This window comes from Pan paniscus, chromosome 7 (genome assembly GCF_029289425.2).
Source record: "Pan paniscus chromosome 7, NHGRI_mPanPan1-v2.0_pri, whole genome shotgun sequence".
NCBI lineage: Eukaryota > Metazoa > Chordata > Mammalia > Primates > Hominidae > Pan > Pan paniscus.
The window spans coordinates 158385084-158398190 of record NC_073256.2 but is presented as its reverse complement, the minus strand read 5'-3'; the positions used below and the strand labels follow the sequence as shown (position 1 = coordinate 158398190).

Sequence of the window (13107 nt, the reverse complement as noted above, 5' to 3'; positions counted from 1 at the left end):
CCTTCGGGATTTGGGGGCAGGGAAGGAGATGGGGAGGGCTTTCCCGAACTCCGTCTAATCCCGCTGGCGGAGAGCGCGGCGGGTGGGACCCCAGGATGTCCGCTCGGCGGGGCGACCCCGGCCACCCCCGAGACCAGGGCTTTCCCTGTCCGGCCGCCACGCCCGCGCGCAGCCTCGGGCCACCCCGAAACCCCGGCGCGGTCACTACAGGACAAATTACGCGAGCGGAGCCTAGCGGCGCGCTGGGCATGCGCGGGGGCGGCGCGCATGCCCAGTCCCCCCGAGAGGCGGCAACTCCGGACTGAGACCGGGTCGGGCGTGCGCTGCCGAGAGAGGGCGCGCGCCTCAGCCGGCTGCCGCGCACGCGCGCGGGCCCGCGCCGACGCAGCACGGCCTCGAGGGCGCGAGCCCGCGCCGCCGCCGCCGCCGGTCCCGGACCACTGTGAGCCCGCGGCGTGAGGCGTGGGAGGGAGCGCGGCTGCTGTCGCCCAGCGCCGCCCCGTCGTCGTCTGCCTTCGCTTCACGGCGCCGAGCCGCGGTCCGAGTGAGTGCGGGGCGCCGGGCGCGGGGCGCGGGTCGGGGGGCTGGGCGGGCTCCTTCTGTGCAGCGGTCGTGGGCTGGGCCGCGGCCCTGAGGGCGGAGGGGCAGAGCGGGGCCGCCCAACCAGTCCCGAGGCGGATGCGGCGGAGACCGGCCCCTCCCGCGCCCCCGGCCCCGGTTCTGGGAGGAGGGGAGGCCGGTGGCCGTGAGGGGGTTGGGGGCCCTCGCGGAGGCCGAGAGGCTTAAGGAGGTCAGGGGGCGCGCTGGGAGGCGGGGGTTCGGGGCGCTGGGTGGTCGGGAGGCTTGGGGAAGACTGGGAGGCTGAGGGACGTGGGGAGGCCGGGAGCTCGAGGAGGTCGGGGGTTTTGGGGGCGCGCGGGGAGGCAAGGGGTTCGGGGAAGACAGAAAGGCTGGGGGACGTGGGGAGTCCGGGAGACGTGAGGAGGATGGGGGGGGCGGCTTTCGAAAAGGCCGGGCGCGCGGAGAGGCCGAGGGGCCTGAGGAAGACGAGGAGGCCGGGGCTCTGGGGGCGCGCAGGGCGGACAGAGGCGCGGGGAGGACGGGCCGGCCTCCGCCGGAGCGGACCCAATGCCTGAAAAACAAAAGGGGAGAGGCAGGAGGAGGAAGAGGGAAATCGCAGAGACGCCGGCAGGGTTCGCCCGGACGCGAGAGGGAGGCTCGCGACGGCCCGACCTCCGTCCCCGGGCGCGGCCTCGCGGGCAGCCAAGGGTGGGCTCCGAGCGGCCTGCCGGTGCCCGAGCCCCAAGCCCGCCGTGTCCCCGAACGCAAACCCGCAAGTTTGGTAGAGCCCCGTGGGTTTCTTGGCGGGAGCCCTGGAGCCCTCACTGAAGTCCTCACTGGAGTCATTGTGCTTCCCAAGTTTTCTCCTCTTCTCCGCCCCCAGCCCCCGACTCTGCCGCGGTGGCTTAGGCGCAACTGTTTGCGGAATTTCTCTCTGGGTTCCTTGTGTAGCGGCATCCTGTTCTTTCTTAGAAGAAGGTGTGTGTGTGTGTGTGTGTGTGTGTGTGTGTGTGTGTGTGTGTGAATTGGTTTCATTTAATTGCAGAATTTTGTAGCTAAATTCAGTGAGGGTAAAGTTTCTTTTTTTTTTTTTTTTTCCGAGTCATTTCAACAGTGTCTCATTCTTGCATAGTTAGCCTGCAGCTGGGTTTTTGGCAATGAGACTAAGATAATAGTAATATTGTAGTAATTATGGGAACTGGTTATACATTCAAGCTGAAAGCTGAAGGCAGTGCAAGAGTTTGGGGATTTGTATTTAAGACTTAACCATCGCTAGGATTTTTACTTAGAGTGTAAACGTTTTCATGGCTGGAAAAACAGACCAGTACTATTTGAAATGAAATACCAGAGCCTCAACCTTAATATTTTATTTGGGAAACGGGTAATGAAAATGATGTCTTCGAGAGTTGAGCACTCCGTCCCATATTTGAAAACTTATGAACAGTGCGATGCAAGCACACGGATGAACTAGTTACAAGACACATAAAAGTAAACTAGCATTCAACGTATTTTTGTTGGGGTACAGTATAGATAATATTTTCATCCAGTTATACTAGCCAATTAATTAGAAAAGCCCTATGATATTCAAACAAGGAACATTTTAAGGATGTTTGTGTCCCAATATCTTTGTGTTTTGTATTTGTGGTTATCCTTGGAGGGGAAAAACAGGCTGAACCTACCATCACTTTGAACCTTCTTGTTTATTAAACTGCAGAAACAACAAGATCAATATTACAACGTTTTCCTTTAAAGAATTTCAGGTCACTATCAAATAATCTAGTTTAATAATGAACACAGGCACAGATTGTTTAAAACACGTTTCCTTTATAAGGGAGCCGACAATCACCTAAGACTTCAGTGTAGACGCTGATTAGAAGGACCCATACATCATTCAGTGGTGATGCATCAAGAAGCAAGTCATTGGTTAAATAAAGACATGGAAATCAAAACTCCATGTTTACGGTTTGGGGCAAAGAATACTGGGGCAAACTCTGAGAGGAGATGGGACTTAAAAAGCCTTATTATTTGAGGCTGGAAGCCCATTGAAAGTGAATAATGTTAGATTAGGAGTGAAGTTCCATGAATCCAGCAGTGAAATTGTGAGGAGGCAGTGAGGATCATTAAAACGTTTTATACTAAAATGTTTTCTGAAAAGCACCATGCTTCTTGATGGAAATTACATAACTTACTCCCTCAGTCCTCAAAATCATGTTCTCCAGCTAGTCAGATAACTGTTCTTTCTAGGGAGTTGGAGAAATTGTCTAAGAAAATAGTTTTTTTTTTTTTTTGAGACGGAGTCTCACCCTGTGGCCCAGGCTGGAGTGCAGTGTGGCGCGATCTCGGCTCACTGCAAGCTCCGCTGCCCGGGTTCATGCCATTCTCCTGCTTCAGCCTCCCAGGTAGCTGGGACTACAGGCGCCCGCCACCACGCCCGGCTATTTTTTTGTATTTTTTAGTAGAGACGGGGTTTTGCCGTGTTAGCCAGGGTGGTCTCGATCTCCTGACCTCATGATCCGCCCACCTTGGCCTCCCAAAGTGCTGGGATTACAGGCGTGAGCCACTGCGCCCGGCCTGAAGATCCTGTTGTTTTAAAGGTAGCCTCCTTAAAAAAAAATGATTAGGTCCTGTAGATGAAATTATTTATATTGTATTCTATAATGTAAAAAATAATTTTGAAAACTGTCCTTTCCTGAATGTTGATTTGAGTTAGAGAGGTAGGATCTTAGTTCATATCTCTAAAGGTTATGGAAACCTTTTTCCCCTTGTATTTTATGATGTCTTAATTTTTAGAAAATAATTAAAATTATCTTGAGTTACAAAAGATGCATTTCAAAGTGTTTATAAAGTTTCAGTTTTGAAATTTAACATTTTCAGTTTAGGCATTCTAAACTGATGTAGATTTAGACCTAGATCAATTCTTGTTTTAAATTTCAGTAACATTAAAAGTTATACTGTTTGTATCATATTTGAAGTGAATTTTTCTTTTTTGCTAGTGAAAAACATCTGAGAAGTTTAGTTCCTGTAGTATAGGCATATCTTGGTCTGTTTCTAGACCACTGCGATAAAATGAGTCACACAAATTGGTTTCCCAGTGCATATAAAAGTTAGGTTTACACTATAGTAAGTGTGCAGTAACATGTCTAAAAAAGCAATGTACATTTCTTTTTTTTGAGACAAGGTCTTGTTCTGTCACCCAGGCTGGAGTGCAGTGGTGCAATCATAGCTCACTGCAACCTGGTCCTCCTGGGCTCAAGTGATCCTCCCACCTCAGCCTCCTGAGTAGCTGGCACTATACGTGCATACCACTACTCCCAGCTAATTTTTACATTTTTCGTAGAGATGGGGTCTCCCTATGTTGCACACGTTGGTCGTGAACTCCTGGGCTCAAGTGATCCTCCCACCTCAGCCTCCTGAGTAGCTGGCACTATACGTGCATACCACTACTCCCAGCTAATTTTTACATTTTTCGTAGAGATGGGGTCTCCCTATGTTGCACAAGTTGGTCGTGAACTCCTGGGCTCAAGTGATCCTCCCACCTTGGCCTCCCAAAGTGCTGGGATTACAGACATGAGTCACTGTGCCCAGCTAATGTACATGACCTAGTTAAATACTGTTGATGATCTGAGCCTTCAGCAAGTCATAATCTTTTTGCTGGTGGATGGTCTTCCCTCAGTGGTGATGGCTGCTGACAAATCAGGGTGGTGGTTGCTGAAGGCTGAGATGTCAGGCAGTTTCTTAAAATAAGACAACAATTAGGTTTGCCACATCAGTTGGCTCGTTCTTTCATTAAAGATCTCTCCAGAGTATGTGATGCTATTTGAAAGCATTTTATCCACAGTAGAACTTCTTTCAAAATTGGACTCAATACTCCTAAACACTGCCATTGCTTTATCAATCAGTGTATGCAATATTCTAGATCCTTTGTTGTCATTTCAACAATGTTCACAGCATCTTCACCAGGGGTAGATTCCATTTCAAGAAACCACTTTCTTTGCTCATCCCTAAGAAGGAACTCCTTATCCGTTCAAGTTTTATCATGAGATTGCAGCAATTCAGTCACATCATCAGGTTCCACTTCTAATTCTAGTTCTCTTGCTATTTCTACCATATCTGCATTTACTTTCTCTACTGAAGTCGTGAATCCCTCAGAGTTATCCATGACGGTTGGAAGCAAGTTCTTCCAAACTCCTGTTCATAATGCTATTTTCACCTCCTCTGATGTATCATGAATGTTAATGGCATCTAGAATGGTGAATCCTTTCCAGCATGTTTTCGATGTACTTAGCCCTGATCTATCAGAGGAATCACTATCTAAGGCAGCTATACCCTTATGAAATATATTTAAGACTTAAAAGTCAAAATGTCTTCTTAATCTATGGGCTGTAGAATGGATGTGGTGTTAACAAGCATGAAAACCTCATTCATCTCCTTGTACATCTCTCTCAGAGCTCTTGGACAACAGGTACTTGGCCAATGAACAGTAATATTTTGATAGGAATCTTTTTCTGAGCAGTAGATCTCAACAGTGGGCTTAAAATATTCAGTAAAACATGCTGTAAACAGATATGCTATCATCCAGGCTTCGTTATTCCATTTGTAGAGCACAGGCAGAGTAGAATTAGCATCGTTCTTAGGGACCCTGGGATTTTCAGAATGGGAAATGAGCATTGGCTTCAACTTGAGATCACCAGCTGCCTTAGCCCCTAACGAGAGTCAGCCCATCCTTTGAAGCTTTAAAGCCAGGCATTGGCTTCATCTCTCTGGCTATGAAAGTCCTAGATGGCATCTTCCAATAGAAGGTGATTTCTTCATTTAAAATGTGTTTAGTGTAGCCACTTTCATCAGTGATCTTAGCTAGATCTTCTCGATAACTTGCTGCAGCTTCTCCACCAGCACTTGCTGCTTCAGCTTGCACTTTTATGCTGTGGAGATGGCTTTTTTCCTTCCACCTCACAAACCAACCTCTGCTAGCTTCCAGCTTTTCTGTAGCTTCCTCACATCAATTTACAGAATTGAAGAGGAGGAGTTTTCTCTGAATTAGGCCTTGTTAGGCCTTGGGTCAAGGGAATGTTATGGCTGGCTTGATCTATCTGGACCACTAAAACTTTCTCCATATCAACAATAAGGCTGTTTCCTTTTCCTTTCTTGTTTTGTTTTGTTTTGTTTTAAGAGACACAGTCTCACTCTGTCACCCAGTGGCGCGATCTTGGCTGACTGCAGCCTCCGCCTCACGGGTTGAAGTGATTCTCGGGTGTCGGCCTACTGAGTAGCTGGGATTACAGGTGTGAGCCACTGCACCCGGCTAAGGCTGTTTTACTTTCTTATCATTTGCGTGTTCACTGAAGTAGCACTTTTAATTTCCTTCAATAACTTTTACTTTGCATTCACAACTTGGCTGTTTGGCACAAGAGGCCTCGCTTTTGGCCTATCTTTTTTATTTTCTTTTCTTTTATTTATTTATTTTGAGACAGAGTCTCGCTTTGTGCCCCATGCTGGAGTGCAGTGATGCAATGTTGGCTCACTGAAACCTCTGCCTCCTAAGTAGCTGGGACTACAGGCATGCACCACCATGGCCAGCTACTTTTGTTTGTTTGTTTTTTTAGTAGAGACGGGGTTTTGCCATGTTCCCCAGGCTGTTCTCAAACTCCTGAGCTCAGGCAATCCGCCCACCTTGTCCCAAAGTGCTAGGATTACAGGCATCACCACTGTGCCCGGCCCTATCTTGGTTTTTGACGTTTTTTCTCACTAAGCGTAATCATTTCTAGCTTTTGATTTAAAGTGAGATAGGCGGGACTCTTCCTTTCACTTGAACACTTTGAGGCCATTATAGAGTTTCTTTTCTTTTTTTTTTTTTTTTTTGAGACGGAGTCTTGCTCTGTCGCCAGGCTGGAGTGCAGTGGTGCGATCTCGGCTCACTGCAACCTCTGCCTCCCAGGTTCAAGCGATTCGCCTGCGTCAGCCTCTGGAGTAGCTGGGACTACAGGCACGTGCCACCATGCCTGGCTAATTTTTTGTATTTTTAGTTGAGACAGGGTTTCATCATCATGTTGGCCAGGATGGTCTTGATCTCCTTATCTTGTGAGCCACCCACCTCGGCCTCCCAAAGTGCTGGGATTATAGGAGTGAGCCACGTGCCTGTCCCCCCCTTTTTTTTTTTTTTTTTGAGACAGAGTTTCACTCTTGTTGCCCAGAATGGAGTGCAATGGCGAGATCTCAGCTCACCACAGCCTTTGCCTCCCAGTTCAGGCGATTCTCCTGACTCAACCTCCTGAGTAGCTGGGATTACAGGCATGTACCACCACACCAGGCTAATTTTGTATTTTTAGTAGAGATGGGGTTTCTCCATGTTGGTCAGGTTGGTCTTGAACTCCTGACCTGAGATGATCCTCCCACTTCGGCCCATTATAGAATTAGTAATTGTTCTAATTGCAGTATTCTTGTATCTCAGGGAATAGCAGGCCACAGGAGAGGGAGGAGAGCAGAAGAGACAGGGGCCCAGTAAGTGGAATAGTGGGAATGCACATGTTTATAGAGTAAATGTGTATCTCATGTGGGTACAGGTCATGGTCCCCCCAAAACAACTATAGTAGTAACATCGAAGACCACTGATCATAGGCCAGGTGCAGTGGTTCACACCTGTAATCCATTGTTTTGGGAGGATTGCTTGAGGCCAGGAGTTCAAGATCAGCCTGGGCAACATAGTGAGACCCTGCCTCTAAAAATAAAAAGAGATCCCTGTTCACAGATCACCACAACAGATGTAATAATAATGAGAAAGTTTGAAATATTGTGAGAATTACCAAAATGTAGCACAGAGACACAAAGTGAGCACATGCTGTTGAATAAATGGCACTGATGACTTGCTCGATGCAGGGTTGCTGCAAATCTTAAGTTTTTAAAAACTTTTTAGTAAATGCTGTTAATTTTAGCTTGATTTGCATAAATACTCTAATGAAATGGTTTATAGACAAAAGCAGGAAATAGTTGTTTTTGCCTTAGTGGCACTGTCCTCCCCCTTAGCAGTTGGAAGCCTCAGAGAAACACTAGTAGCATCACTACAAAGTTTACATGTTTTTAAGAACATGAAAGTATTTCCTTACAATGTTTAATTAAATTTTATTTAATTGAAATCCTACCCGAATCTTACTGATATACATTTTCTTTACTATAAATTCATTTTTTTCAGAAACAGATAAATGACAAAAATCATACCTTTGGGTGGGGTGCGGTAGCTCACACCTGTAATTCCACCACTTTGGGAAGCCGAGGTGGACAGATCGCTTGAGCCCAGGAGTTTGTGACCAGCCTGGGCAACATGGCAAAACTTGGTCTCTACAAGAGATGCAAAAATTAGATGAATGTGGTGGCGTGTGCCTGTAGTCCCAGCTACTTGGGAAGCTGAGGTGGGAGGATCACTTGAGTCTGGGAGGTCGAGGCTGCAGTGAGCTGAGATTGCACCATTGCACTCCAGCCTGGGCGACATAGTGAGACTCTGTCTCAAAAAAGAAAAAAAAGTCATGTTTGTGGGTTATCTGTGCCTAGGGTCTCTTTTTTGCCCTCATATTCTTATTAAAATTCCTGCATTTTGGGTTTGGATTCTGCTGTGAACTGTAGGTGCTTGTTGTGTCTGTGTCTCTCTTGACCAAAACACTATATGTTTGTCTTTGTTGGTCCAATGAAAGAGCTTAACAGTTTTATGTGTTACATATTTTGTAGTGAAATGTGTGTTGTCTTGTGAGAATGTAAGCCCCACGAGGGCATAAACTTTGTTTTATACATTATTGAATCACCAGTGTCTTACACAGTAATATTTATTGAATGAGTAAATGAAAGAACCCAGGTGTATTGATTATTGGAGAACTGTTACTTGCATCAGCCAGGTGTCTACTGTTTTGTTTGCCCTGGTAAAGAACGTCACTTAAAAATCACATAGGGGCCAGGCACGGTGGCGCATGCCTGTAATTCCAGCACTTTGGGAGGCAGAGGCCAGCGGATCATCTGAGCTCAGACTCACATAGGGCTTTGATACCAGGGAAGAACTTGGAGTTATCTTTTTCACCTTTGTCTACTGTATTTAAAATTACTACTATCAGACTTGGGCCAGGAAAAAAATATTGCTCTGCTCTTTCATAATTTTGGAACTTTTTTTCTAGAAATCAATCTTGTAGGAATTGTTTGGGACTCATCCTAAGTTCTGAAGACATGGAAAATTGTTTGAGGTGACACAAAATGATGGAAGTTTTGATTACTGGTCCAGAAGCTCTAATGTATCTTTTGCTAATCAACTGGATTAATTGGATGCTTTACAAAGGTTTAACATTATGCCCCTAAACCATTTAAAAGAACAAACATCTTCTTAATGTTGAAGTGTGAGTTATGCACTGTGCCGCTCATCCTTGACCTTGTTCAGAGTCTTTTGCTGCTGTGCTACTGTTCAGATAAAACATTTTGAAAGTGACAGTTCAAAATACATTCACTCAGGTAATGGAAGTCAACATTTGGGTACAGAATCTCTCCCTGAGATTTTGCAGTTTGCCTCTCAGTGAATTCCACCATAGTCTTGCTATAGTGTGAGGGGGTAACTCATTCACACTGTTCACGCACACGTTCCAGTAAGCTCCAGGGGCTTTCAGTGGTTTTCAGAGTAGTGACGGAATTGTAGCATCACTATCATCTAGAAACTTGCTAGAAATGCAAGTGCTGAGGCCCCACCTCTGGCCTCTTGAATCAAACACTGAGGGTGGTGTTCAGCAAGCTTTTTTATTTTGTTTTGTTTTTGAGACGGAGTCTTGCTCTGTGGCACAGGCTGGAGTGCAGTGGCACTTTCTCAGCTCACTGCAACCTCTACCTCTAGGGTTCAAGCAATTCTCCTGCTTCTGCCTCCCAAGTAACTGGGACTACAAGGGTATGCCACCACGCCCAGCTAATTTTTGTATTTTTTTTTTTTTTTTTCCGAGATGAAGTCTCACTCTGTTGCCCAGGCTGGAGGGCAGTGGCGCAGTCTCGGCTCACTGCAACCTCTGCCTCTCGGGTTCAAGCAATTCTCCTGCCTCAGCCTCTTGAGTAGCTATGATTACAGGCGCACACCACCACACCCGGCCAATTTTTGTGTTTTTGGTAGAGACGGGGTTTCACCATGTTGGCCAGGCTGGTCTCAAACTCCTGACCTCAGGTGATCTGCCCACCTCTGCCTCCCAAAGTGCTGAGATTATGGGCATGAGCCACTGTGCCTGGCCTATTGTTTCATTTTTAATTTTTTTGTTTTTCTTTGAGACCGGGTCTTGCTGGAGTGCGTGATCACAGCTCACTGCGGCTTCGACCTCCCAGCCTCAGGTGATCCTCCTGAGTAGCTGGGACTGCATGCCACTACACCTAGCTAATTTTTGCATACTTTGTAGAGACGGGTATTTACCATGTGGCCAGGGCTGGTCTTGAATTCCTGGGCTCAAGCAGTTCTCCCACCTTGGCCTTCTGAAGTGTTGGGGTTACAGGCATGAGCCACCATGCCTGGCCTCGCAAGGTTTTTAAACTTGCCATCTTGGTGCTTTGATGCATGCTAACGTTTGTGAACCACTGCTTTAGGGTGTTTTGAAAGAAATGCAAGTCATAGGAGGCAAAAATTAGTCTTAATTTGAGGTATGTGTATGTTGTCTTCTTGACCACTTAGATTTGCTAAGGAGATTGCCCTCACTTCAGGAATCTAAATATGTTTTTTAGGATTTTCAAAATCTTGGAAATATCTCAAAACTGCTTTTGTTAGGGATTTTGAATGTTTTATGCTGATTGATACTGATTAATTATTTTTAATCTTGGTTTGCAATTTGAATGAACAATTTTACATTGAAATAGCAGTTTGTATGGCTCTTGGACTTGTGGCTTTTGGCAAATATCAGGAGAGTATTTGTACATGTTGGTGCTTAAGGCACAAGCTCCCTGGTGGTTTTGTTTTGGTGCTGAAAAATTGGCTAGCATATAATAACAGGGTCAGGGTGATTGCCAAGTCTTGGGGTAACTAATGAAGCTGTATTGTGTGAATTGATTTTTATTCCTGGTGTTGAATTATTGCCTAAATTCTATACATTCTTTTGCCTTTTGCCCTTTTCTCCCAAGAAAAGGGTAAATAAAAATTAGACAGTCCACAAGGATGAAGTTGGTGATGTCGCTTAAATCTGTTATATCTTATGCAGAATTAGACGCATAACTTGCCAGACAGAATGTTGTGAGCTCAGAGATGAGGATTCTGTATTATCTGTTAAGTATCTTTGAGTCCCCCACAGCTTGATCATAATATCATTATAGGTGGTCAGTAAATAATGTAAGGAGTGAAAAAGAGTCTCCCGTCCATTCTCTGGGTTTTCAGCATGTTGATAATTGAGGAATATAGATATATGAAAGCCCCGTAAAGAGTTTCAGGAAAGATCAAATATCTGAAGGGAGGCAATTAGAAAGACTAAAATGACTTTATTGTATAGTCTTTGTTGTAAAGGGTATTTAAGTATATGAAAGTTAACAAGATAGAGAAGAAAAGTAGGGATAAACAAAATTAAAATAATGTAATCTAAAAACAATGAGAAGGATGTTTCCACATGAATTTCCTACTGTGATCTTTCACTCAACTGTGCAGCTCAATGAAAGCAAAAATAATAGAAATGAGATGGTGGGAAAATCGGCCTGGAACAATTTCTTCTTGAGACAATTTGTCGGCCTGGCATGTTGACTCACGCCTGTAACCCCAGCACTTTGGGAGGCCAGGGTGGGAGGATCACTTGAGCCCAGGAGTTTGAGACTAGCCTGGTCAACATGGTGAGATCTTGTCTCTCCCAAAGAATATAATAATAATAATTAGCCAGGTGTGGTGGTACATGCCTATAGTCCCAGCTATTCAGGAGGATGAGGTGGGAGGACTGCTTGTGCCTGGGAGGTCAAGTCTACAGTGAGCCATGATCACACCACTACACTCCAACCTGGGTGACAGAGGGAGACCCTGTCTCAAAAAAAAAAAAAAAAAAAAAAATTGGTCAAGGAGAGTTAAAGTTATAACTTATAGTCAGTTATATTCTGCGATGACCATTAAATGTACTTTTAAGAGTGCTTGGCCTATAGTAGCTTTTCAGGAAATGTTAGTAAATACGTGATTCTTCTGTTACTTGTCACTAAAAGGTTAGGCTCCAATCATTGACCATTTTCTCTGGTTACTTCAGCACTGTTTCCTCTTCTCTGCTCTTAGAACCTGTCTCCCCTCTTTACCCCTTTTGATGGTTTCTATAATGTACCGCCTTGTGGTTTTAAATACCCTTTTTCTGATTATAATGAGGTTGCTCTTTTTTTTTTTTTTTTTTGAGACAAAGAGTTTTGCTCTTGTTGCCCAGACTGGAGTGCAGGGGTGCAACCTCGGCTCACCGCAACCTCCGCCTCCTGGGTTCAAGCGATTCTCCTGCCTCAACCTCCTGAGTAGCTGGGATTACAGGCATGCACCATCACACCCAGCTAATTTTGTATTTTTAGTAGAGATGAGGTTTCTGTATATTGGTCAGGTTGGTCTCGAATTCCTGTCCTTAGGTGATCCGCCCGCCTCGGCCTCCCAAAGTGCCGGGATTACAGGTGTGAGCCACCGTGCCCAGCCGAGGTTGCACTTTTTAAAATAAATTTGCTGGCCGTTTGCATTTACTGTTTTGCCAAGTGCCTGTATTTTTCTATTAGGTCTTCTTTTTTTTTTTAATTCATTAATTTGTAGCTTCTGTATATATTCAGAATCCATGTCCTTTGTTGGTTTATATATCTTGCCACTGTCTCCTGCTTTGTGGCATGCGGTTTCACTGACTCTCAATAGTTGTTTTGTTTGTTTGTTTGTTTTTTTGAGATAGGGTCTTGCTTTGTTTCCCAGGCTGGAGTGCAGTGATGCAGTCATAGCTCGCTGCAGCCTCCTACTCTTGGGCTCAAGCAATCCTCCTCCCTCAGCCTCCTGAGTAGCTGGGAATACAGGTGTATCACCCTGCTGGCTAATTTTAAATTTTTTTTTTTTTTTTTTTAGAGACAGGGTCTTCCTATGTTGCCCAGGCTAGTCTCAAACTCCTGAGCTCAACCAGTCCTCCCGCCTTTGCTTCCCAAAGTGTTGGGATTACAAGTGTGAGCTGCTGTGCCCAGCCTCAAAAGTGTTTTTTGGATAAACAGAAGTTAAGTTTAATGTAGTCCAGTTTATCAGTCTTTTTCTTTATAGTTCCTCCTTTTTTTTGTCTTCCCCACCCTGAGGCTGTGAAGTAATTCCTCTGTTATTTTCTAAATGTTTAATAATTTTGCATTTTATCTTTAACTGTATAATTCACTTGGAATTGATTTTGGTGTATAGTATAAGGAAGGGATTAAATCAACTTCATTTTAATATGTGGACATCTAGTTATCCCAACACCATTTATTGAAAAGAGTATCTTTTTCCCTACTTCTCTGCAGCGCCACCTTTGTTGTAAATCACTTGTCCGTATACGTGTGTGTCTTTTTTTTTTTTTTTTTTTTGGGATGGAGTCTTGCTCTGCCACCCAGGCTGGAGTG

At 45.2% G+C, this 13107-nt stretch overlaps 1 protein-coding gene across 22 annotated transcripts in view; it reads left to right on the top strand.

Annotated features, from left to right (window-relative positions):
* The first annotated feature begins 362 nt into the window (after positions 1-362).
* PTK2 (protein tyrosine kinase 2) overlaps positions 363-13107 on the top strand; it is a 345218-nt gene continuing 332473 nt past the window's right edge. For 19 of the 22 annotated variants that reach the window (XM_063606932.1, XM_055116992.3, XM_055116998.2 and 16 more), the window contains exon 1: positions 389-544. The gene's annotated coding sequence lies outside the window, so the exon portion shown is untranslated. Of the gene's footprint in view, positions 545-671; positions 791-13107 lie in introns of those variants that run through there. The other 3 variants (XM_063606925.1, XM_055116999.2, XM_063606933.1) reach the window with 3 other exon arrangements.